This window comes from Anomaloglossus baeobatrachus, chromosome 6, assembly GCF_048569485.1.
Source record: "Anomaloglossus baeobatrachus isolate aAnoBae1 chromosome 6, aAnoBae1.hap1, whole genome shotgun sequence".
In the NCBI taxonomy this organism is placed as follows: Eukaryota; Metazoa; Chordata; class Amphibia; order Anura; family Aromobatidae; genus Anomaloglossus; species Anomaloglossus baeobatrachus.
In genome coordinates, this window is record NC_134358.1 from 139,856,689 (window position 1) to 139,884,277 (window position 27,589).

Here is a 27,589-nt window from a genome sequence, read left to right on the forward strand (position 1 = left end):
TCTTCTCTCCACTTATAACCCTAATCTTCTCTTCCCCCTCCTTTCCCTCCTCCCTGTGTCAACTCCCCTACTACCCGGAGTGTTCTTTACCTTGGGAGGTAGCACTGCCCTGGGACAGAATGCCGGGATTCAAAATAGGTTCACTGAATTTTAAGGGGTTCAACGTACCCCAAAAGAGATCACATATCCTCTATGAGATGCACAAACAAAGAGTTCAAATTTTTATCATTCAGGAAACGCACTTTAAAACTGGCCACATACCAAATCTATACAATAGATACTTTACACATTGGCTCCACAGCATGAACAACGAATCGAGATTGAAATGGGTCTCAATCGCAATACACAAAAACCTGGTTCACATGGTTTTGGATTCTAAGACAGACGAGACAGGCAGATATGCTTTGCTAAAAGTCAAAATAGGATGGGTGGTGTATACGATTTCAGGTTGGTACGGACCAAATATTAACCAAGATAACGCATGCCGCTCTTTTTTAAAGCATTTATCAGAATTTGCGGAAGGGGAGGTGCTGGTGGGAGGAGACTTTAACTTTGCACTGAATCCCACAATGGACGTGTCAACTTGGAGGAGCGCCATACCTCAGAGACGTCTGAGCACCCTGAAACGTAAGTTAGCTGATCTCCACCTTGTTGATGTGTGGAGAATCATGCACCCCACAGATAGAGATTATACATTTTTTTCCAATACCCACCAGACTTACAGTCCCATCGACTTTATTGTGGTCAGCCAAAGAGTTCTTTCGTGGCACCCAGTCGTGGATATAGGGAATGTGGTCTGGTTTGATCATGCCCCAGTATTCTTGGAAATCTCGCTGCTGGACTACTTAAACAGGAAATGGACGTGGCGGCTCAATGACTGCTTATTAAGAGATGACCTAAGGGAGACAATGGAAGTCTTCATGTCCACCCACGCAACGGACTCTACACCCCTTCCATTTAAATGGGAGGCATTTAAATGCATGATAAGAGGAACCCTAATAAAACATGGGATGAGGATCAAAAAAGAGAGAGCACGAGAGGTGGCCCAACTTCTCCAAACAATTATTTCACTAGAGACAACACATAAATCCAATCCCTCTCCGGATATCCTAGCCAATCTCACAACAACTAGAGATAAATTAAGGAAGTTACTGGATTGTAGGCTTCTCAGGTTTCAAAATCAATTTAAAAGATTACTATACAATCACTCGGACAAAAGCGGGCGTCATCTCGCGCGTCTAATACACCCGCGTAATCAAGCTTTGCACGTTTCTAAAATAAAGACCCAGGGAAACTTAAGGCCGCTTTACACGCTATGACATCGCTAGCAATTGCTAGCGATGTCGAGCGCTAAAGCACCCACCCCCATCGTACATAAGATATCGTGTGATCGCTGCTGTAGCGAACATTATCGCTACGGCAGCGTCACACGCACATACCTGCTCTGCGACGTCGCTGTGACTGGCGAACCGCCTCCTTTCTAATGGGACGGTTCATTCAGCGTCACAGCGACGTCACAGCAGTGTCACTGAACCGCCGCCCAATAGAAGCGGAGGGGCGGAGATGAGCGGGACGTAACATCCCGCCCACCTCCTTCCTTCCGCATTGTGGGCGGCAGCAGGTAAGGTGAGGTTCCTCGTTCCTGCGGCGTCACACATAGCGATGTGTGCTGCCGCAGGAGCGACAAACTACTTCGTACACTGAGCAGCAGCGATATTCGAGAATAGGGGGGCATGTCACCGATGAGCGATTTTGACCGTTTTTGCGACGATTCAAAATCGCTCATAGGTGTCACACGCAAAGACATCGCTAAAGCGACCGGTTGTGCGTCACAAATTTCGTGACCCCAACGAGATCGCTTGAGCGATGTCGCAGCATGTAAAGCGGCCTTTAGACATGCAAGACTCCGCAAAAATTTTAAAGCACTTTAAAGACTACTATACAGAACTATACAACATACGGGGTAAATTCTCAGATATGGCCCCGAGGGAATTGCAGACCCAAATTGACTCATACATTACAGAGACATCTCTCCCTACATTAGATAAGGAAGACGCTTAGGATTGGACAGGGTAATCGGGGAGGGGGAGGTGGCCACAGCCATAGAGGTCTCTCCGAGCGGTAAAAGCCCGGGACCTGATGGGTTCTCCCCTGCTTTTTATAAACTTTTCAAAACCCAAATTACATCCTAACAAAAGTATATAACTCGGTATCAGAATCATCCCCCTTCACCACACAATCCTTAGAAGCCCACATCACGGTCTTACCTAAACATGGAAAAGACCAAACAATGGTAGCCAATTACAGCCCAATCTCACTAATAAATATTGGCGTAAAAATTTTCGGAAAAGTATTGGCCAGCCGGTTGGCACCCCTGTTGCCCTCCATTATACACACAGATCAGGTTGGGTTCATGCAGGGTAGGGAGGCCCGAGACAATATGAACAAAACAATCCACCTAATAGCCAGAGCCGCGTCGAGAAGGGAGCCCCTAGGGCTACTTTCGATAGACGCAGAAAAGGCGTTTGACCGTGTGCATTGGGTATTCATGAACTCAGCATTAAGACAGATTTGTATTGGCCTGAACTTTGTGAGTAAGATAATGGCCTTGTACTCCAGGCCTTCGGCCAAAGTTCGGGTTAATGGGGCCCTCTTGGATCCGGTGGAAATCAGAAACGGTACCCGTCAGGGGTGCCCTTTATCCCCCCTTTTATATGTCATTGTTATGAAGCATCTTGCAGTGGCCATTAGACAAAACCCCAGTGTACACGGTCTGAGCCTTGCAGACAGGGAATTTAAGACCGCTATATACGCAGACGACCTCCTGCTCTATACGTCCCAACCTCTGATCACGTTCCCTTCACTGCTAAAAGAATTTGAGAGATTTGGAAATCTGAGCAATTTTAAAATAAACTATTCCAAAACTGAACCGTTAAACATCTCTCTTAAAACAGAAGAAGTCGCTCTACTAAAAGAAAAATTCCCGTTTCGATGGCAGACATCTTCAATAAAATATTTAGGGGTAACGATACCATCTAATTTAGGGACACTTTATTCCTTAAACTACCAAACCTTATTAAACAGAACCCTAAAAGTTATGGAAGAGTACAACAAATGGCCCCTCTCGTGGTTCGGCCGCATAAACACATTCAAAATTGACATACTACCACGATTCCTTTACATCTTTCAGGCGATACCCATAAATCCCCCCTCAGCCTTCTTCAAGACATTGAGGTTCGCAAAGGTTCGTTTCGTGTGGAAAGGGGGAAAACCAAGGATCAAGTATCAGACTTTGGTAAGACCCAAACAGAGGGGGGGGGGGCCGGATTGCCGGAGTTACATACCTATCACTATGCTGTCCTGGTGGCTAGATTATTAGACTGGCGATTTCACTAGGAGACCAAGCAGTGGGTGGCACTAGAGCAGCTTCATTCCCCGGTTCCGTTTGGGGCACTTTCCTGGCTATCACCAAAAGAAATAGAGGGCGTGAGGAGGCAGGTGGAGCCAGGTGGGATATTGCTCAGAGCGACACTGGAGGCATGGGAGGCCACAAAGTTGAATGGTGGCCTGATTAGCTCACCCACTGCTCTGGCGCCTTTGTTCGGCAATCCGGGTTTTCCCCCAGGTCATACGGCGGAGAGATTTCTAGGATGGCAACGAAGTTCAGATATCAGACTGGGGCAGGTTTTACTGGGCAACAACTTGCCCTCTTTTGAAGACCTTCGGACCACATTCCCGGGGCTGAGATTGAGGTGGCTCGAATACATACAACTTCGCTCCTTTGTGCGATCCTGGCTGGAAGGGGAGAGGCCCCCCTCTCCGGACACGTCCACGCCATTTGAACACTTATTCCTGCAGGGTTCGCCTCCAACATACCAGATCTCCCTCATTTGTGATATGATAAACAGGAACCGCCACTCTGAGGACCCCAGCTATATTGGAAGATGGGAATCCGAATTAGGTTACAGCCTCACTGAGGAGGAAAAAGGAAAAGCATATGTGTTCTCTCACAAGATCTCAGTAGCATGCAATGCCCAGGAAAAGAGCTTTAAGCTACTAGCACGATGGTACCACCTTCATAGTGCCTTCCCCACGGTCCCGGAGGACTGCTGGTGCTCTGGCTCAGACAAGGGCATGTTTTCACATATTTGGTGGGGATGTAACAAACTATCCAGCTTTTGGATTCAGATGTTTACGACCTACAACCAAATGACAGGAGAAAACATAACTCCCTCCATTAAGATCGCTCTTTCTTCTATTTTACCCGGTTCACTGGGGTGCCAAAAGAAGCACCTATTGCGGTTCTTCTTGATTGCAGCCAGAGCAGTCATCCCACGACACTGGAGGTCCACATTGACCCCCGGAATGGGGGAATGGCTGACAGAGCTATCGCATCTTTGTCACATGGAGGAACTCTCATCTTGAGTATCGGGCACAAATGAGAAGTTTATCAAACTCTGGCAGCCTTGGTCAGTCCAGCACCTTTACCCCCAGTTACTTTAGCAAGGCAGTGGTTGTCTTGGAGTTGTGTTTGGGGGTCATTATTATGTTGGAATACTGCCCTGCGGCCCAGTTTTTGAAGGGAGGTGATCATGCTTCGTTTCAGTATGTCACTGTACATGTTGGTATTCATGGTTCCCTCAATGAGCTGTAGCTCCCCACAGCCAGTAGCACTCATGTAGCCCCAATTTATGATACTCCAACCACCATGCTTCATTTTAGGTAAGACACACTTGTCTTTGTATTCATCACTTGTTTGCTGCTACACATGCTTGACACCATCCGAACCAAATAAGTTTATCTAGGTCTCATCAGATAATCAATAATCCAGTCTGCTTGTAGTCAGCAAAACTGTTTGCAGGCTTTCTTGTGCGTCGTGTTTAAAAGAGGCTTCCTTCTGGGATGACAGCCATGCAAACTAATTTGGTGCAGCGTATAGTCTGAGCACTGACAAGCTTACTCCTTCTTTTTTAACTTCTGCAGTAATGCTGTCAGCACTCATAAATCTGTTTTAAAAAGACAACTGCTGGATATGCTGCTGAGCATATGCACTCGACTTCTTTGGTTGACTATGGCAAGGCCTGTTCTGAGTGGAACCTTTCTTGTTAAACCCCTGGTATGGTCTTGGCCACCATGCTGCTGCTCAGTTTCAGAGTGTTGACAGTCTTTTTGTATCCTAGGCCTTTATGTACATGAACATTTATTTTTTTTTTAGATACTCAAAAAATTCTTTGCCATGAGGAGCCATGTTGAACTTACAGTGACCACTATGAGAGAGTGTGTAAGTCATAACCCCAAATTCAATACACCTCCTCCACATTCACACCTGAAACCGTGTAACACTAATGAGTCACATGACACTGGTGTGAGAAAATGGCTAATTGGGCTCAAATTGGTCATTTTTACTTATGGGTGTACTCTAGGGTGACCGGATCTCATAGGGGGAGGGAAATGTCGGAATCTTGTTCGTCTGGACCCCACAAAACGATTCCCCTTTCCAGATATTGAGATAGCCAAAATTTGAGCTCGATCAAACGACGTTAACCCAAGCCGCTCGTTGCTCAAAGTTTGAAAAAAAACAAATTTTTGGCCAAAAAGCTGACATATGGAGCCATAACTCCAGAACGGTAAATAATAAAAACACGCTTAATATCTCAAAAGAAAGCTAATGTTGTTCTTCAAAATTTATATGTTACACACAGGGTGCATGTAATTTCTATTTAAGGCGATGTGCTTCGACACTGCAGCATCGAACACGGGAAGACTCAAAGGAGCATGCGTCCTATTGGAGCAAATGTTAGGAAGAGAATTGCTACACCTAGCTTGCTGTCACCATATCTTGGAAATTGTGTTAAGATGCGTATTCGACACAAAAATGGTATCAACCACTGGACCAGTTCTGTGGGGTCTCTATTACTTGTATCCCTTGTATTTTCCTGCTGACCGCCTGTACACCATTGCATTTTTATTGGATTTTCATAAAAATACGCCGATGATTTTAAAGTCTACACTTTGAGGACTGCGCTGGATTTTCTTCTATATCGTTCTGGAGTTATGGCTCCATATGTCAGCTTTTTGGCCAAAAATTTGGATTTTTTCAAACTTTGAGCGACGAGCGGCACGGGTTAACGTCGTTTGATCGAGCTCAAATGTTGGCTCTCAATATCTCAATATCTGGAAAGGGGAATCATTTGTGGGGTCCAGACGGACAAAATTCTGACATCGATTTTTTGCAGTCACCCTAGTGTACTCACATTGGCTTCCAGCGGTTCTGACATTAATGTACGAGTGTTGTCATTTAGAAGGCACAACAAATTTATACTGCTGTACAAGCTGAGCGCTGCCTACTTTACATTGTATCACAGTGTCATATCTTCAGTGTTGTCCTAATAAAAGATATAAAATATTTACAAAAATTTGAGGGGTGCACTCACTGTTGACATATACTGTAGGTTGAATTGATTGTGGTTCATAAATTTAATGTGATTATCAGTGAAGCTCTCTTTTTTTATGTCCGCTATTTACATTGAATATTTAAAGAAGGTCTGCCTTACCGAAACATTAATTAATACAACTGCCTGTTGCACTAATTAAGGTGCTTCACTAATGCACAATATGGAAGAACTTTCTCCAGCGCTATCTGCCTGACCCAAACATCACTGCCTGTTACACTGATTTTGGACCACGTTATTAAAACATTTTTTCTTTCCACCACGCAACTCTGAGTGCTGGATTCCTTTCTATATATTTAAGAATTGGGACCCTATCCGTGCACCAACCGTATCTAGGAGTTCCGTATTTATTTATTACCTATTATCTTGCAGATATACTGAATATCTTTAAATCATTGGTACTACAAGCAGTACAACTCCTTGCATAGCATATGAAATGTTTATTATTTCATTGTTATATTTACAAAAATAAATCAATAGAATAAAAAGAGAGAATAAAAACCATATGGCCTATAAATATTTATTTGTTGAAAAGGTAAAGGCACAGTATGAATAATACAGTGCCAGACTGTGTGTGTTCTGTATATTAGAACAACTGTTCCATTTCCAATAGAGAATCAACTTTTGATTATATCTGATTAAAGGGAAAAATAATGGCAAAATGTTGTACACATACAGTGCCTTGAAAAGTATTCATACCCCATTAAACTTTTCCATATTTGTTCACGTTATAGCCACAAACTTAAATATATGTTAATGGGATTTTATGTAATAAACCAACACAAAAGTCTTTATGAAGTCAAAGGAAATTATACAGGGTTTTCTCAATATTTAAAAAAAATAAAAATAAATCTGAAAATTGTGAGATGCATTTATAGTCAGCCCCCAGTATTCTGATACCTCTAAATAATATCCTGAGTGACCAATTGCCTTTACAAGTAACCAAATTAGTAGAGTACACTCTAATCTACTGCATTTTTCATTTTATAAAATGCACCGGATTATAAGATGCACACCAAATTTAGAGATTAAAAAAAAGGTAAAAAAAATTGGGATCCTTCTTATACTCCGGTGTTGTCTTACCGGAGGGTGTCAGCAGCGGTGGTGGAGTGGAGTCACAGGAGGCAGGGGCGGTGCTGGGGGAATCTGTCCTGGCAGTGGAAGCTGTGCTGACAGCGGAAGCTGCGGTGGCTGTGTGGAGCAGTCCTGTGCGGCAAGTGTCCCAGATGCTCTGTTTGTAGTCCTGGCTTCAAAGGAATGGTGCCCGAAGCGGCGTGTGTGCAGATAGAGCTCCCAGCCGAGAGCTCCATCTGCGCACACACTGACTCCAGGCGCCATCATTTGAATCCAGCATCTGGGACACCTGCAGCACCAGAGTGCTCCATACAGCCAGCCAGCCTGCCGCCTGCCCGCACAGAGAGGCAGCCAGCCTGCCGCCTGCCCGCACAGACAGGCAGGCGGCCACCTGCCTGCACAGACAGCTGCCCACAAAGACAGCCGCCGCACCAATTCTCCACCTCTCAGTAAGCTATATTCAGATTGTAAGACGCACCCCTCATTTTCCTCCTAAATTTTTACGAGGAAAAATGCATCTTATAATCCGAAAAATACGGCAATTTATTGTCATAATAACTAAAGGTTAGAGCTGTTTGTGAAGGCTTCAGAGGTTTGTTTTAGAACATTAGGAATCAAACAGCATCATGAAAACCAAGGAAAGCAAATGACAGGTCAGGGATAAGGTTGTGGAGAAGAGTAAAGCAGGGTTAGGTTGTAAAAAAATAGACCAATCTCTAAGCATCTAACAGAGCACTGAGAATGGCACAAGTGAAAACCTTCTAAGACATGGCTGTCTATCTAAACTGACATCCCAAGCAAGGAGAGAACTAATTAAAGAAGAAACCAAAAGGCCCATAGTCACTCTTGAGGAGCTGCAGAGATGCACAGCTCAGATGAAAGACTGTCCACAGGACAACTATTATGCGGGCGTCACACGAGATGATCTATCGTGCAATGTGTTGTTGGGGTTTTTGACGCACATCCGGCATCGTTCACGACGTCGTCTCGTGTGACACCTCTGAGCGATGCTGAACATTCGCAAATTGGTCACAAATCGTGAGTCGTGTACTCGTCGTTTATTTTTTAAAAAATAGTTTATTTTTCAGGGTGCCGGTTGTTCATCGTACCCGGGGCAGCACACATCGCTACGTGTTACACCCCGGGAACGATGAACACAGCTTACCTTCGTCCCGTGGCACCCGCCAGCTATGCGGAAGGATGGAGGTGGGCGGGATGTTTACGTCTCTCTCATCTCCGCCCCTCCGCTTCTATTGGCCGGCAGCTGTGTGACGTCGCTGTGACGCCGAACGTCCCTCCCCCTTCAGGAAGAGGATGTTCGCCACGCACAGCGAGCTCGCTCATCAGGTAAGTACGTGTGATGGTGGTTTAACGACTTTGTGCGACACGAGCAGCGATTTGCCCGTGACGCACAAACAACGGGGGTGGGTACAATTGCTCGTGCGATCGCACCGATAGATCGTAACGTGTGACGCCCGCATTAGTGTTATACTCTACAATTCTGGTCTTTATTAAAGAGTGGCAAGAAAAAAAATCTATTTTTGAAAGCAAGCTACAAGAAGTCCCATCTCCAATTTGCAAAAATCTATGTAGGGAACACAGATAGCATGTGGAAGTAGGAACTCTCGTCAGATAAGATCAAAGTAGAACTATTTCAGCCAAACAAAATGCCAAGTGTGGTGGAAAACTAACACTGCACATCACCCTGAAAACACCATCCCCACCATCAAACATGGTGATGGCAAAGCTGGTGGAAAGCATTTCTTCAACAGGGATAGAGAAACTGGTCTAAGTTGATGGAAAGATGGATGTAGGTAATACAGGGCAATCCTGGAGGAAAACTGGTTAGAGGCTGCAAAATACTTGAGAGTCAGACGTAGGTTCACCTTCCAGGACAACAACAAACCTAAACATACTGCTGTCACGCTGCTGGGTATGACAAGTGTGGCACGTGTGTTCAGACCTATGAGTATATGACACACAACAAAAATACAACAAACAATACAAGTAAGGGGGAACACTGGTGACACAATAACGGTGGGCCCTTGATCCAGTGAAAGGAGTAGAAGGGACACCTCCTATCCCCACCTGCAGCTGTGACTACCCTCCCAGCCAGGCCCTACACAGTCTCCTTAACTGTCGTCGTGCAGGAATCTGAGACCTTGAAAAAACCTAAGGGCGGCTTTGCGCACTACGACATCGCAGGTGCGATGTCGGTGGGGTCAAATTGAAAGTGACGCACATCCGGCATCGCATGCGACATCATAGTGTGTAAAGCCTAGATGATACGATTAACGAGCGCAAAATCATCGGAATCGTATCATCGGTGCAGCGTCGGCGTAATCCATAATTACGCTGACGCGACGGTCCGATGTTGTTCCTCGTTCCTGTGGCAGCACACATCGCTGTGTATGAAGCCGCAGGAGCGAGGAACATCTCCTACCGGCGTCACCACGGCTTCCGTAGGATATGCGCATGGAAGGAGGTGGGCAGGATGTTTACATCCTGCTCATCTCCGCCCCTCCGCAGCTATTGGCCGCCTGCCGTGTGACGTCGCTATGACGCCGCACAACCCGCCCCCTTAGGAAGGAGACGGGTCGCCGGCTACAGCGACAGTCGCAGGGCGGGTGAGTGCGTGTGAAGCTGGCGTAGCGATAATTTTCGCTACGCCAGCTATCACACGATATCGTACCTGCGACGGGGGCGGGGACTATCGCGTGCGACATCGCAGCATCGGCTTGCAATGTCGCAACGTGCAAAGCCCGCCTAAGGCTATGTGCACATGTTGCTATCTGCATGTGTCCTGCGTCCCCAGCACAATCCCTCTCCCTTTCCTACTCACCGATCACGGGCGTCTCGCTCCACGTCTGTCACAAATCTGCAGCGTCTTTTCCTCTTTAGAAAATGGTTGCCGCTTCATTAGTTATTCCGTGCTTTCCCCGCCCACCGGCGCTAGGATTGGTTGCAGTCAGAAACGTCCCCAAGCTGAGTGACAGCTGTCTCACTGCAACCAATCACAGCCGCCGGTGGGCGGGTCTATATCATGCATTAAAATAAATAAATACATTTTAAAAAAAAATGCGGTTCCCCCATATTTGATACCAGCCAGGATAAAGCCGCATGGCTGGAGGCTGGTGTTGTCAGGATGGAGAGCGCCACGGTATGGGGAGACCACCACCCTAACAATATCACCCTGCAGCCGCCCAGAATTGCCGCATCCATTAGGTGCGACTGTCCTGGGGGACTCTACCCAGCTCATCCCGAATTGCCCTGGTGCGGTGGCAATTGGGGTAATAATGAGTTTAATCATGGCAGGCATCTCCCCGAGACACCTTCCATGATTAACCTGTAAGTGAAAGTAAAGAAACACACACACACACCGAAAAATCCTTTATTTGGAATAAAAGACAAAAAAACAACCCTGGTTCACCCCTTTATTAATCTCAAAAATACCTCTCCAGGTCCGAAGTAATCCACACGACAAGGTCAGCTCTGCTCTCTCGGGATGTAGTGGCTCCATAGCAATGAAGTGAAGTGCAGTTAGCACAGCAGGCTTCAAGATTAGAAAATCTGCCTATCTCTTTCGTAGGAAGCAATAGACTAGTGGGTAAAGCGCCTGTTTAAGAAGCATAATGTGGGGAGTTCTAGTTCCGGTTAAGAATTATTATTTTTTTTTTTATTTATAATTTCAAATTATAATTATTATCTATTTATAAAGTGAAAGTAAATAAACACACACTGCAAAAGATCCTTTATTTGGAATAAAAGACAAAAAAAACCAGTTTCACCATTTTATTAAAATCCTCCAATACCCCTCCAGGTCTGTCGTAATCCACGCGACACTGTCATCTCTGCTACACAACACGAGTGCTCTGCATGAGCGTCACATAGCTTTAAATGATCAGTGGTCAGCTGAGACTTCAGCAATCCAGACTTCAAGACTACCAAATGTGCCTTTCATCCACATTAGAAGCAATAGCTGAGTGGATAGAGTGCTCGCCTAGGGAGCATGAGGTCATGAGTTCTAGACCCCGTAAATTTATTTTTTTTTTATTATATTTATAATATATTTATAAATATAATTTAATTATGCACTGAGGGGAGGAGCCGGACATCAGCTGTGAGCTATCTCTCTCTATCTCTCTCCTTTCCCTCTCTCTTATCTCTCTCTCCTTTCTCTCTCTCTCCTTTCTTTCTCTTCTTTCTCTACTTTCTCTTCTTTGTCTACTTTCTCTTCTTTCTCCTCTTTCTCTTCGCTCTTCTTTCTCTCTTTCTCTCTCTCTTCCTTCTCTCTTTCTCTCTCTTTTTCTCTCTCCTTTCTTTCTCTCCTTTCTCTCTCTCCTTTCTTTCTCTCCTTTCTCTCTCTCTCTCCTTTCTTTCTCTCCTTTCTCTCTCTCTCCTTTCCCTCTCTCCTATCTCCCTCTCCTTTCTTTCTCTCCTTTCTCTCTCTCCTTTCTTTCTCTTCTTTCTCTACTTTCTCTTCTTTGTCTACTTTCTCTTCTTTCTCCTCTTTCTCTTCTCTCTCTTCTTTCTCTCTTTCTCTCTCTCTCTCTTCCTTCTCTCTTTCTCTTTTCTCTCTCCTTTCTCTCTCTCTTTCTCTCTCCTATCTCTCTCTCCTTTCTTTCTCTCCTTTCTCTCTCTCTCCTTTCCCTCTCTCCTATCTCTCTCCTTTCTCTCTCCTTTCTCTTTCTCCTTTCTTTCTCTCCTTTCTCTCTCGCTTTCTCTCTCTCCTTTCTTTCTCTTCTTTCTCTCTCTCCTTTTCCTCTCTCCTATCTCTCTCTCCTTTCTTTCTCTCCTTTCTCTCTCCTTTCTTTCTCTCCTTTCTCTCTCTCTTTCTCTCTCTCCTTTCTTTCTCTCCTCTCTCTCCTTTCCCTCTCTCCTATCTCTCTCTCCTTTCTCTCTCCCTCTCTCTCTCCTTTATCTCCTTACTTTCTCTCCTTTCCCTCTCTCTCCTTTCCCTCTCTCCTATCTCTCTCTCCTTTCTTTCTCTCCTTTCTCTCTCTCCTTTCTTTCTCTCATTTCTCTCTCTCTCTCTTTCTCTCTCTCCTTTCTTTCTCTCCTATCTCTCTCTCTCCTTTCCCTCTCTCCTATCTCTCTTTCCTTTCTTTCTCTCTTTTTTCTCTCTCTCTCTCCTTTTTCTCTCTCTCCTTTCCCTATCTCCTATCTCTCTCCTTTCTTTCTCTCCTTTCTCTCTCTCTCTACTTTCTCTTCTTTCTTTACTTTCTCTTCTCTCTCTTCTTTCTCTCTTTCTCTTCCTTCTCTCTTTCTCTTCTTTCTCTCTCTCCTTTCTTTCTCTCCTTTCTCTCTCTCTTTCTCTCTCCTTTCCCTCTCTCCTTTCTTTATCTTCTTTCTCTACTTTCTCTTCTTTCTCCTCTTTTTTCTCTTTCTCTCTTTATCTTCTTTCTCTTTCTCTCTTTCTCAGACCTGGCGATGATCAGCTGATGCGGTCACCTGACGGAATCAGCTGACACTATAAGTCGAGCGGTGAGGCTGGCTTTTTACCGCCCTGCCGGCTAAACTATCAGCTGATGCTGTCCATAATTAAAAAACAAATAACGTGGGCTTCGCCATATTTTTGTGTCCAGTCAGGTACAACTAGGCAGCTGGGGATTGGAATCCGCAGCACAGGTTAGCCCGAGGTTTTTGGGCGCCTCTGCTGCGAATTGCAATCCGCAGCCTCCCCAGAAAATGGCGCATTCATAGAAGCGCCATCATCTGGCGCTGTATCCAACTCTTCCAACAGCCCTGGTGACGGTGGCTTGCTGGGTAATAATGGGTTAATACTGGCTTTGTTTTAATAGCTAGTATTAAGCCAGAGATTCTTAATGTCAGGCAAGTTTGACCCAGCCATTAAGAATCTCCAATAAAGGGTTAAAAAAGACACCACACAGAGAAAAAATACTTTAATAGAAATAAATACACAGACACATTAGAGACTCCATGTTTATTACTCCCTGTCAACCCACCACGATCCGGCTTTTCTGTCTTCTTTCTCCTTCAACACATGCAGCTCTACTACATCAGCGTTGCATAGGAAGAAGGCGGTGCTATTCCCCGAGCTGCTGCTTGTGAGCGGTGACGTCACCACTGATAAGCGCGTTGCTATAGCAACGGTGATCTCCGTTATAAACCGGCTGTGGCAGCCGGTTTATAACGGAACGGGCAAGCAGACCAGGAACCCTACCACGTGCCACAGCATGTCCCCGGTACACGGCGATACACAAACGATCACCGCGTACTGGATAGATGCACTCGCGTGTCCTACATGGCGCGTCATAGTCATGTGACCAGTCTGTAGCCAATGAGATAACAGACATGTGACTGGTCACATGGCTATTTTGACATCACGATAGGTCCTGCATCACTGCTGGCAGTGCTGGTTACCAGGAAGATTCAGCGATCATTGGATGGAATAGCGGCAGGAGACGGAGTGCAGGACACATCGCGGGCACCAGTAAGTGTTATGACAATGTTTATTAACTGTATATGTACATTTATAATGTGTTTTTATGTGTTTGTGATTCCCTCCCATTGTTTCTTATGGGTTCGAGTGGTTCGCCGAACCGAACTCGAACGAGACCTCCGTTCGGCGAACCAAGCTCGAGCCGAACCGCGACCGGTTCGCTCATCTCTACTCCAGACCTAAATCCCATTTAGAATCTGTGGAAAGACTAGAAAATTGCTGTCCACAGATGACTCCAATCCAATTTCACTGAGCCAGAGCTATTTAGCAAAGAAATATTGGCAAAATATTTCAGCCTCTAAATAAGCAAAGCTTGTAAAGCCAGACCCCAAAAGACTTGCAGAAGTAGTTATTGAAGCGAAAGATGGTCCTACAAGTATTGACTCAGGTGAGGCGACAATGAATATATACAAATGCACATCACAATTTTTAGATTGATGTTTTTAGAATATTTAGAAAACCATGCATCATCATGTCCTTTACACTTCACATATACTTGCTACTTTATATTGGTATATCACATAAAATCCCAATAAAATACTTTTACACTTTGGGGTGTAATGTGAAAAATGTGGAGAAGTTCATGGGGTATGAATACTTTTTCAAATGAATACTTAACTACATAAGTTTTCTCACCAAAATGTTGCAATTGGAAACAAAAGACTAATTTACGACCTCGCAGTAGAAGTCCAATTATATCTAATAAGAAAATAATTACTTGTTTATTACATTGTTGGCCTTAGGATTCGCAAAACAAAGGTTCAGAACTAATGAAATTACTACATCATGGTGGTATCCTCTATTTTACTTGTTTGCGGTGCAAGTAAAGGCTGTGGTGCATGTGTAGCTTTTTAATTTATCCATTCCATGAAATATGAAAATCTCATGCTGAGCACTTATGTAACTTACTAACATTGTCTCAAGTGTCTTGCTGTGTTCTGCAGATTTGCCAGATATATTTTGATATTAAGATATATTTTTATATAAGCCCTTTAAAAATAATGTAAGATTTCGTTTTTGTATTGTCTATGATCTATCAACTGGACATCTTCAGAAAAGGCACATCTGCACTTATAATATTGAAGACAGAGAAAACAAATTCCCTGAAGATATAAACTTGGAAAGGTAGTAAAAAAAATCCACAGGCAATAGCATATTTTTATGCTGAAGAAACTGGAGTGGGCAAACACTACAATATTTAATAAAATATGGACACCTAGTAATATGCATCATGCATAAGAAAGTGCATGACTGAGTTTCTTTTTCTTCCTGTTGCTGTAATCAGTTATATACTGTCATCTTTTTTTAATCTGTGTTTTTAATAAATGAGACTAAAGGCCCATTTACACACAACGATATCGCTAACGATATGTCGTCAGAGTCAGGGAATTCGTGACGCACATCCGGCGTCGTTAGCGACGTCGTTGCGTTTAACAGCTCCGAGCGAGTGTTAATGATCAAAAATACTCACCTATTCATTGATCGTTGACACGTCGTTCATTTTCAAAATCTCGTTAGTCATTGTGGACGTAGGTTGTTCGTCGTTCCTGAGGCAGCACACATCGCTACGTGTGACACCCCGGGAATGACGAACAACAGCTTACCTGCGTCCTCCGGCAATGAGGTGGGCATATCGTTAATGCGGCTGGTCTCCACCCCTCCACTTCTATTGGTCGGCCGCTGTGTGACGTCGCTGTGACGCTAAACGAACCTCCCCCTTAACAAAGAGGTTGTTCACCGCCCACAGCAACGTCGCTAGGAAGGTAAGTATGTGTGACAGGTGTTAGCGATATTGTGCGCCACGGGCAGCGATTTGCATGTGATGCACAAATGACAGGGGCGGGTACGCTCGCTAGCGATATCGCTAGCGATATCGTAGCGTGTAAATGGGCCTTAAGGCCATGTGTCCAGATTGTGTTTTTTCTTGCGTTTTGGTTGTGTTTTAAACTGCACTGGGTCATTGACACTGTGTCATCCCCAGGAAAGTCTATGATAAATCAGAAATTCCAAGCACACATTGCTTTTTTTTAGGCAGTGTTCTGTTTGACAAATATTTGTCAAAATCGTAAAAAAAATGTAAAAAAAAAAAGCAGCATGTCACTTCTTCATTGCATTTTGTGAACATTTTCCACCCATTGAAATGAATGAAGTGTGTCAAAACGCAACCAAAATGTTTAGCTGTGCGTGTGCACTGCATTTTGGTTTCATTTTGGATCCGTTCTTGTCAACAAAAATGCAAGTCACCAACTAATCTCCATTCTCTCTCTCTCTCCCCGCTTTATACTCACTGATCACCAGGACGGCGCGGCTGTCACACTGCTCCCGCGGCCTTTCCTGGTTTTGAAAGTGCCGGCTGCTCATTAGGTTCATCTCATATTCACTAGGCAATAATGGCAGCCCATAGCGGTCACTAAGTGCTAGATTAGTCATGGCAGAAATGAGACACCCTCCATCACTAATCTGTAACTGAAAGTAAATAAACACGAACACCCAAAAATCCTTTATTTGAAATAAAAGACAAAAAAACCCTCTTTCACCACTTTATTAACCCCACAAACACCCCTCCAGGTCTGATGTAATCTACACGATGCTTCCAGCACTGCAACATCTAACACTCACAACGAGCGGTCATAGAGCATGACTGCTCGCTGTGACCTCCACGCAGCAACTGAAGTGAGTTGCACTATCAGCGGTGATGTCACTCAGGTTAGCAGCTGCCACAGCTGGAGCCTCCACCTGTGACAGCAAATTACCCTAGTGACTGAAGTGTGCTGCACAATTTGTGGTGCCGTCACTCAGGTGATTTCCAATCACAGATGGAGTCCTTCACATGTGTCCTCAAATGAGGCTGCAACACAGACAGAGCCATGCGATGACAATGAACTCAGGTGAACCTCTAAAGTCACAGCTGCGGGCCCTGCACTACTGCCTGTGTCACAGCACTGATGTCAGAGGTTCACTCGAGTTCATTCTCATCGCGCAGCTCTGTCTTTGTCTGCTGTTATAAAAAAGAGTGAATCAGCTCACCACCATGTAGTCATTCCAGGAGGGAAAATACAGACGGTGCTTGTGGGTCAAGAAGGCTGTAGTCAATCAAAAAAGGTGGATCCCCAGCACAAAGAACATCCATAGAAACTTGAAATAAAGCTAACATTTCATTTTATTCCAATAATGGTTAAAAAAGGGGAAAGAAGGAATAAAACATGACTCCTCGGATCTACACGTTTCAGACACAATCGTCCTTAGTCATGTCTGCTGTCAGCGGCCAGTCATGCTCTATGGAGCTGCTGTGACAAGACAGGGATGTAGTAGAGCTGAATCACCATGGGACTTCACTATCAAAAATGCACCCAAAACGCAGTGTTTACAGTTGTCAAAGTCTGCCAGAGGGTGAACTTTTTTGTCAAATCAAAAACGCAGCATGCCCTTAGGCTACATGCGCACGCTGCTTCTTTTTCGTGTTCACAAACTGCAGCCAAAACTGCAGCCAAAACTGCACCTTGTCAGAGAGAGCCTGGAAATGTCACAAAAATGTAGGTGCTTCTTTGGTGCATTTTTGCTGCTTTTTTGGTGCGTTTTTGGCTGCAGTTTTGTCAACAATTGTTTCATGTATTTTTCAGTTCAAACAACCCATAAAGCTTGTTGAATTGAAAAAAAAAATTTAGAAATAAATAAATAATTTAAAAAAAATGACGTGCGGTCCCCCCCAATTTTAATGCCAGCCAGATAAAGCCATACGGCTGAAGGCTGGTATTCTCAGGATGGGGAGCCCCACGTTATGGGGAGCCCCCCAGCCTAACAATATCAGTCAGCAGCCGCCCAGAATGGCCGCATCCATTAGATGCGACAGTTCTGGGACTGTACCCGGCTCTTCCCGATTTGCTCTGGTGCGTTGGCAAATCGGGGTAATAAGGAGTTATTGGCAGCCCATAGCTGCCAATAAGTCCTAGATTAATCATGTCAGGCGTCTATGAGACACCCTCCATGATTAATCTGTAAATTACAGTAAATAAACACACACACCCGAAAAATCCTTTAATAGAAATAAAAAACACAAACACATTCCCTCATTACCAATTTATTAACCCCGACAAAGCCCTCCATGTCCGGCGTAATCCAGCATGCTCCAGCGTCGCATCCAGCTCTGCTGCATGAAGGTGACCGGAGCTGCAGCAGACACTGCCGCTCCGGTCACCTCCATGCAGCTAATGAAGACAGCCGCGCGATCAGCTGAGCTGTCACCGAGGTTACCCGCGGCCACCGCTGAATCAAGCGGTGGCCGCGAGTAACCTCAGTGACAGCTCAGCTGATCGCGCTACTGCGTGGAGCTGACGAGAGGAGCGTGGAGCTGACGACAGGAGCGTGGAGCTGACGACAGGAGCGTAGCGGACGGGACTTTCAACGGCGGCGGCGGTGGCAGTGAGAGGGTTCCATCATCTCCCCTGTGCGTGCACGCTGGGGACAGCGGTACTTCGGGGAACACGTGGAGGACGGGACTATCAGCGGCGGCGGCAGCGAGAGGGGGATGGACGTTGGCAGCTGAAAACATTGATTTTTCCCTCTCGCTGCCGCCACTGCTGATAGTCTCGTCCTCCACATCATCTCCCCTGTGCGTGCACGCTGGGGACAGTGGTACTTCGGGGAACACGTGGAGGACGGGACTATCAGCAGCGGCAGCAGCAAGAGGGAAAAATCAATGTTTTCAGCTGACAATGTCCATCCCTCTCTCTGCTGCCGCTGCTGATAGTCCCGTCCTCCACATCATCTCCCCTGGGGACAGCGGTACTTCGGGGAACATGTGGAGGACGGGACGGGACCACTTGCCTGACCTCACTTCCTGACAAATCACCTGCGTTTTTGGTACCAAAAACGCAGGTAAAAGGCAGGTAAAATGCACCACTTTTGATTAGTATGCATTTTTCCTGCATTTTTGATGCCCTCATTGTTTTCAATGGGTGGCAAATGTTGACAAAAACGCAGGAAGAATGAACATGCTGCATTTTTTTTGTCACAAACTTTTGACAAAAAAAACGCTGACAAATAAACTGCAATGTGCGCATGACAAATCTGACTTCTCATAGACTTTGCTGGGAAGTCAAATGTCAGAAAGTTCAGCTGACAAAACTGCAGCCAAAAAAGCAGCAAAAAAGCAGCAAAAAAAGCAGCGTGCGCATGTAGCCTTAAAGTACTTTTTTGCTTTACAGTGGCCACTTGTGTCAGCAGCTCTCTTTTTAATTTTTAAGTGAGAGGTCAAATTTAGCAAAATTTTGCACAAGTGTAGCAAAATATAAGTGCAATTTTAAGGACACACATATATATATATATATATATATATATATATATATATATATATATATATATATAAAATATATATATCTCAAAACATAGAAAATTACATGATATACAGCTGCTGGAGCAAGAGCAGAGAAGAAACCAACAGTTAACTGAACATCTAACAACAGAGTGAGAATCTAGGCGTCTTGTAAAAAGAAAAATGTTAGTGGATATTAGACCTCACACCTAGAAGGAAATCATTGTTCATATAATGGGTTTTTTTTCAGTGATGTTGAAAAATTATACAGTAGGATGTGTTCACACATGGCAGATATAGCTATGAGAAAACTAAGTACACCCTCTTTTAAAGGGACTCGTCTTCAGGTTTTTTTCCCCTAAAAGCAGCGACCACCACTAATGGGCTCTTATATACAACATTCTAGAATACTGTATATAAGAGCCCAGGCCAAGCTATATATCATAAAAAACAATCATTTATTATACTCACCTGTGGGGTGGTCCAGTTTGGTCCGATGGGTGTCACTGGTCTTCGTCCGACGCCTCCTCTATCTTGTGCGATTGCCGTCCTCCATTCCAGCCCCTTGTGCATGACGCATCCTGCGTCATCCACACATATGCCACCATTGTGCTCCTGTGTATGTACAAACTCTTTTTCAATGAATTAGTCCCCTTTGTAAAATAGAAACACCATATACTCATCTCCCATACGGGCGTTATTCCATCAATAAGTGCGCTGGGTCTTCAGGGGCTGTGTGAGCCCTGCAGCCTTTCAGATGCTGCTATTGGACTGCTGCACTTTTACTTCTTTTTTGTTTGTTCAAGGTACAGTACAGATCAAAAGTTTGGATACACCTTCTCATTCAAAGAGTTTATATTATTTTCATGACTCTGAAAATTGTAGATTCCCATTTAAGGCATCAAAACTATGAATTAAAACATGTGGAATGAAATACTTAAAGTGTGAAACAACTGATGTTGTTATGTCTTATATTCTAGGTTCTTCAAAATAGCCACCTTTTGCTTTTATTACTACTTTGCACACTCTTGGCATTCTCTTGATGAGCTTCAAGAGGTAGTCACCGGAAATGGTTTTCCAAGAGTCTTGAAGGAGTTCCCAGAGATGCGTAGCACTTGTTAGCCCTTTTGCCTTGACTCTGCTGTTCAGCTCACCCCAAACCATCTTGATTGGGTTCAGGTCTGGTGACTGTGGAGGCCAGGTCAGCTGGCGTAGCACCCCATCACTCTCCTTCTTAGTCAAATAGCCCTTACACAGCCTGGAGGTGTGTTTGGGGTCATTGTACTGTTGAAAAATAAATGATGGTCCAACTAAACGCAAACCGGATGAAATAGCATGCCGCTGCAAGATGATGTGGTAGCCATGCTGGTTCTGTATGCCTTCAATTTTGAATAAATCCCCAACAGTGTCACACGCAAAGCACCCCCACACCATCTCACCTCCTCCTCCATGCTTCACGGTGGGAACCAGGCATGTAGAGTCCATCCGTTCACCTTTTCTATCAAGACACGGTGGTTGGATCCAAAGATCTCAAATTTGGACTCATCAGACCAAAGCACAGATTTCCACTTGTCTAATGTCCATTCCTTGGTTCTTTAGCCCAAACAAGTCTCTTCTGTTTGTTGGCTGTCCTTAGCATTGGTTTCCTAGCAGCTATTCTAGAGATGAGTAGGTGTGTCCAAACTTTTGGTCTGTACTGTATGTCGAAAGTGTTGAACCTCGGAAGAAGTGAGAATGGTCAGTGATGGTAGCTGATTGGATGCAGTGCTAACATGAAATAAAAGTGCCGCACAATCCCGGAAAACTCAGTGCCAACATAGCTGGAATGGTGCTGTTATGGGAGGTGAGTATATGGTGCTCTTATTATACAAGGGGTGAGGGGGTCTACAATATTTAAAAATGAGTCATCCAGGTAGTGGAAACACCTTAAATTCTCTAAAAATAAAACATATGACATGGTTTTGTAAGCGGAAAAGATAAAAAAAATATGACTCTCGGAAGAGGAGGAAAAAAACAAAGCGCAAAATTGAAAATTGTCTGTGGCCGTTAATTAAATATTGAAGGATGCCAAATCATTTTCATCTAGTTAGTGAAAAACCTCTCATATAATTTTATATTTAGGGCATTAAATATGATTAAACATGTCAAAAAGAAAAGTCACACATATTATCCACATTACATTAAAACTGATGAAGATCGTGCTAGCTATAAATCCCATTTCTATGAGAGCATACATCACTGAAGAATTAGCTCACATACCCTGTATAAAGTATCAGCTTGTAGTACAGGATTCTCTTTCAGGATAACGACATACACACTTTCTTTGTACACAGAAATATTTCTACATTGAATATTTTAGTTACATAATTTACAGCATTATGAATTATGGATTTGATCTGCACGTTACCTTGAATTCAGCGATGCTTTACAATTCAGTTTTCCCTTTTACGAAAAGACTCTCTCTGCTTTTTAGTAATGTTACATACATCAGCATCAGATGATCCCTAGGTCCTCCCACAGCAGAATCCGCAGCTGCCATCTCTCCTCCACCTCAAGTAATTACAGGTGAACACCTGCTCCACACTTCAGACACTGCATGGCTTGTAGATGACATGTAACTAAGCATGTAATAAAAAAAATAATAATAAAAAAAAATAATATTCTACTTAGAAATGTGACAACTAATTCACATTCCAATATTGAATCAAATTAGAATATACAGTGAAGGAAATAATGATTTGATTCCTTGCTGATTTTGTACGTTTGCCCACTGACAAAGACATGAATAGTCTATAATTTTAAGGGTATGTTAATTTTAACAGGGCTGTTCCCTGCGTTCATCCTGCCACCCTGCTACTCAGGTAATTGTCCTGCCTTATTCAGCTAACCGGCTGGTTGTCAGTTTGCCTTATGCTGGCGGTTTGTGTAAATAGCTTGTATTGCATGTATGTACTAGGCTATCTCTAAGGCTAGTTTCACACTTGCGTTATTTTGACGTAAACGGAATCCGTCACGAATGTAGTACAGTTCATTTATTTCCAGTGGAAGCGCGTTACTATGGAGCGTGTACGTGTCATGCAGTACCCGCTTGTGTCCACACGATGTCGCGCTTCCACTGTAAACAAATGAACTGTACTACATTAGTGACGGATTCCGTTTGCGTCAAAATAGCGCAAGTGTGAGTGAGCCCTAACAATGGGGTCATTTCACTATACTCTGTCTGACAGCCACCCTGTGTAATATTAGGAACATTGTGCCTGATTGTGTGAACGGCATACAGCTTGTACTTTCATTTAGCTGTATCTTTATTAAAATTTGGGTGCTCTTAGCCCATTGGCTCATGGATATTTGCGCTCCGGATATACAGGGCAATTGTGGCATACACAGTTAATACATTAAATATATATAATTCTCAGCTATCATTAATTGACTGCTGAGGTCTATGTGATAATAAATTGAAGCCAGTATAGTCGACTGATGTCTGGACAATTGCTCTGTAGAACCAGGTTATGCAGCTTAATATGTTCTGATGTGGCATATTAAATTTACACCGTTTATAATATAGCTGGTTGATTTTAGGCGGGATATTCAGCAGGTTCTGCGTAATTGTATGCGTATTTTGGTCTTCCATTGACTATTATTGTTGTGCCTCCATCTCTTGTTCCTAAAAAAGATCTATATATGTACAAATTTTTGTAATAAATATTTTTGCAATAATTAACTGGGATTGTGTTCGCCTCTTGTTCTTGTTCCTTGCTTAATTTTAACAGTGAAAGATAGAATATCCAAAATAAAATCCAGAAAATCACATTGTTAAAAATAATATACATTTATTTGCATTTTGCAGAGAGAAATAAGTATTTCATCCCCTACCAACAATTAAGAGTTCTGGCTCCTATAGACGACTTAGATGCTCCTTATCAACTCCTTACCTGCATTAAAGACAGTTGAATTAAATTGTAACCTGTATTAAAGACTCCTGTCCATAGACTCAATTAATCAGTCAGACTCTAACCTCTACAACATGGGCAAGATCAAAGAGCTTTCTAAAGATTTCAGGGACAAGATCACAGACCTGCACAAGGCTGGAATGGGCTACAAAACCATAAGTAAAGGGGGCTTTACACGCTACGATATCGTTAATGTTTTATCGTCGGGGTCACGTAGTTAGTGACGCACATCCGGCGTCATTAACGATATCGCAGCGTGACACTTATGTGCGACCTAAAACGATCGCTAAAGCGGACAAAATCGTTTTCCGCGGAGAGGTCGTCCTAAAACAAAAAATCGTTTACCTCTCATTAGCGATGTTGTTCCTCGTTCCTGCGGCAGCACACATCGCTGTGTGTGACAGCGCAGGAGCGAGGAACATCTCCTTACCTGCCTCCACCGCCAATGCGGAAGGAAGGAGGTGGGTGGGATGTTACGTCCTGCTCATCTCCGCCCCTCCGCTTCTATTGGACGCCAGCCGTGTGACGTCGCTGTGACGCCGAACGACCAGCCCCCTTAGAAAGGAGGCGGTTCGCTGGCCAGAGCGATGTCACAGGGCAGGTAAGCCATGTGATGGGGGAGTACGATTTTGTGCGCAACGGGCAGCGATATGCCCGTGTTGCACAAGCGATGGGGGCGGGTACGCACGCTAGCGATATCGGTACCGATATCGCTATCGTGTAAAGCCCCCTTAAGACGATGGGTGAGAAGGAGACAACTGTTGGTGCAATAGTAAAAAAAATTAATAAATACAAAATGAGCGTCATCCGACATTGATCTGGGGCACCATGCAAAATCTCACCTCATGGGTTATCCAGGATCATGAGGAAGGTGAGAAATCAGCCTAAAACTACACGGGGGGAACCTATTAATGATCTCAAGGCAGCTGGGACCACTGTCACGAAGAAAACCATTGGCAACACATTACACCGTAATGGCTTAAAATCCTGCAGTGGTTGCAAATTCCCACTGCTCGAAAAAGCACATGTGCAGTCGGCCGTCTGAAGTTTCCCAATGAACACATGGATGATTCTGAGAGTGATTGGGAGAAGGTGCTGTGGTCAGATGAGACAAAAATTGAGCTCTTTGGCCTTGACGCAACTCGCCATATTTGGAGGAAGAGAAATGCTGCCTATAACCCAAAGAACACTATCCCCACTGTCAAGCATGGGGGTGGAAACATTATGTTTTGGGGGTGTTTCTCTGTTAAGGGCACAGGACTACTTCATCGCATCAATGGGACAATGGATCGAGCCATGCACTGTAAAATCCTCAGTGACAACCTCCTTTCCCCTGCCAAGACATTAAAAATAGTTTGTGGCTGGGTATTTTAGCATGACAATGACCCAAAACATACAGCCAAGGCAACAAAGGAGTAGCTCAAAGAGAAGCACATTAAAGGGGTTATCCGGCTTATTTTGCCTATTTTTGTAATATCACTATTGGGCTACATTGGGGCAGGTAAGTAGGTAGTAACTACCTAGCTGCCCTGCTGTCAGCCCCTCTCCTACGGCTCAAAGCGGTCATGTGATCGCTCCTGCTATGACTTTGCTGCTTCCTGTAACATCACGTCAACAGGGCAGGACATTGTTGACGGGCTTCACAGCCACTTCATGTTGCTGCCCTCCTGGGTGGGTACCGTGCGTGGAGTCCTCGCTCACCTTCCCCCGCACCTTCCCACACATTCCATAGTGCAGTGGTCTAAGATGATGCCGGCATGCTGCATGCAGCCCCTGATCCTTCTTGCAGCACGCAAGTAGTGGCCCCCTTGTTGATCACTGCCTGTGCTGGGGCCGTGGAGTTTATGTCAGACAACTCCTTTAAGGTCATGGAGTGGCCTGGCCAATCTCCAGAGTTAATCCCATAGAAAATTTATAGAGAGAGCTGAAGATCCGAGTTGCCAACGACAGCCTCAAAATTGTAATGATTTATAGATGATCTGCAAAGAAGAGCTGACCAAAATTGCTCCTGACATGTGTGCAAACCTCATCATCAACTACAAAAAAAACAACTGACTGCTGTGCTTGCCAACATGAGTTTTGACACAAAGTATTAAAGGGAACCAATCACCATGATTTTCGTATATAAGCTAAAGCCAGTGCTATACTGGCACTATCAGGCTGCTTATCTACATACCATTAGTGGTCAGCTTGGATGTTTCAGTTTTGAAATCCAAGAAATTGAAGTTTGTAAAATGAGCAGCTTCTTGAGTGACAGTTGCACTGGAGCAGATCATATATTCATAGTTATCCCCTACCCCTGTTAGAATTAGCATAAGCATTATACAAACGACTCTCTTTGTCTGTGGAAGGACCTGTGTGAGGTCATACCTATGTGATATGGTATCAAGTTTTGGTGGCTGAGGCCCCGCCCTTACTGGTCACATGGGTATGACCACACCACAGGTCCTGCTAGACAAAGTGAGTCGTTTGTCTAATGCTATTAAAATAACATATATTAGATATTCACAGATCGCACCCGCCCCCGTCGTTTGTGCGTCACGGGCAAATCGCTGCCCATGGCAAACAATATCGCTAGGACGCGTCAAACGGACTTACCTTCCTAGCGACATCGCTGTGGGCGGCAAACAACCTCTTTTTAAGGGGGCGGTTTGTGCGGCGTCTCAGCGGGCCACCAATAGAAGGTGAGGGGTGGAGAGCAGCCGCATTCACGTCACTGCCACCTCATTGCCGGAGGACGCAGGAACGCTGTTGTTCGTCGTTCCCGGGGTGTCACATGTAGCGATGTGTGCTGCCTCAGGAACAATGAACAACCTGCATCCAAAATGAGCAACGATATTTGGGAAAGGAACGATGTGTCAACAAACAACGATTTGGTGAGTATTTCTGATTGTTAGCGGTCACTCGTAGGTGTCATACGCAACAACGTCGCTAACGAGGCCGGATGTGCGTCACAAATTCCATGACCCCAGTGATATCTCGTTAGCGATGTCGTTGCGTGTAAAGCGGCCTTAAAACTGGATCAAATTCCCAAAAATATTAGCAGCAGTTTATCAGGTTATAAAGTGCTTAATGTAAACAGTATACCGCTAAACCCCGACCCAGACGCTACGGTGTGTCAGTGTGTCTATACGCCGGCGGCAAGTGGGAGTCAGTGAATGGAGCATATAGATAATGTGCTCCTCCATGTTTAGAAATAAAGTGCATCAGTGGTTCGTATTCCATATATTTCCTATATTAAAGTAATATTTACTAATTTGATTGGGCCATGATAATTTAGAATAAACTTTGTAAATGTGTACATGGTGAATGTGTGATGTTGTTAAAGTGCGCATGAGGTGCGGAATATGGTGTAATTGTGAGAGGATTAAATATGTGAATAATATTAAAATAAATATAATCTAATAATATTAAAATATATCAAATAAATATATATTGTATATATATAAAGTGTACATGATAAGTGACATAATAAGCTAACATTGATCAAAACCGTATATTATATCTCCATGAAAATGAAAGATACAGAACCCAATTAGTATAAAATATCAAAGAATACGAATAAGAGGAGGGAAAATATATAAATATAATTAATAAAATTAGTTTCCGAAAGTTCATAAAATAATTTCTACTTTACTTTCTTTTTCTTTTTATTCTTCTTCTTTTAAAAGGTGGAACCATCTACACTGGACAGGCGGAACAGTCATTTCAGGATCCAAGGCATTAACAACCAGGTTAGTAAAATGAGTAACATCTATAAATATAAAATAATTAATTTTTATTCAAAGCAAAAAAAAAATGTTCTCACATAAAAATATATAAGAATAAATAATAAGTAATAAAACAACAAACAACTAAACCCCCACTAAAAAAAGTCTCATCGTATAGAAAAAATATCAAATATTATATTGCTCCTATAGAAAACATTCTTTAAACCTAGTGAAATTTCCATATGTATAGAAAAAGGGAAATGGTATATACGGACCAGAGGTGTTATATATGTATACGTACATACCCACATACATGCATATACACATATATACATATACATATATATATATATATATATATATATATATATACACATACATACACACATGGATACACATATTTCTCAACCATCCTCAAATATAATCGTTAAACATATATATATCAGTATAGTATAAAAAAAAGCTCTGAATCCCAAATTTTCATTTAAGCCCAAAGGGGCTATGCTACCAAGCCTCAGGACTTGTCAAAGCGCTACTCACAGCGCGAAACAGGCTGTCGTCCGCTCCCCGTCCCTGCACTCTGTCCTCCCCCCACTGTTCATGAGCTTGTCTGCGATAGCAGAATAAAA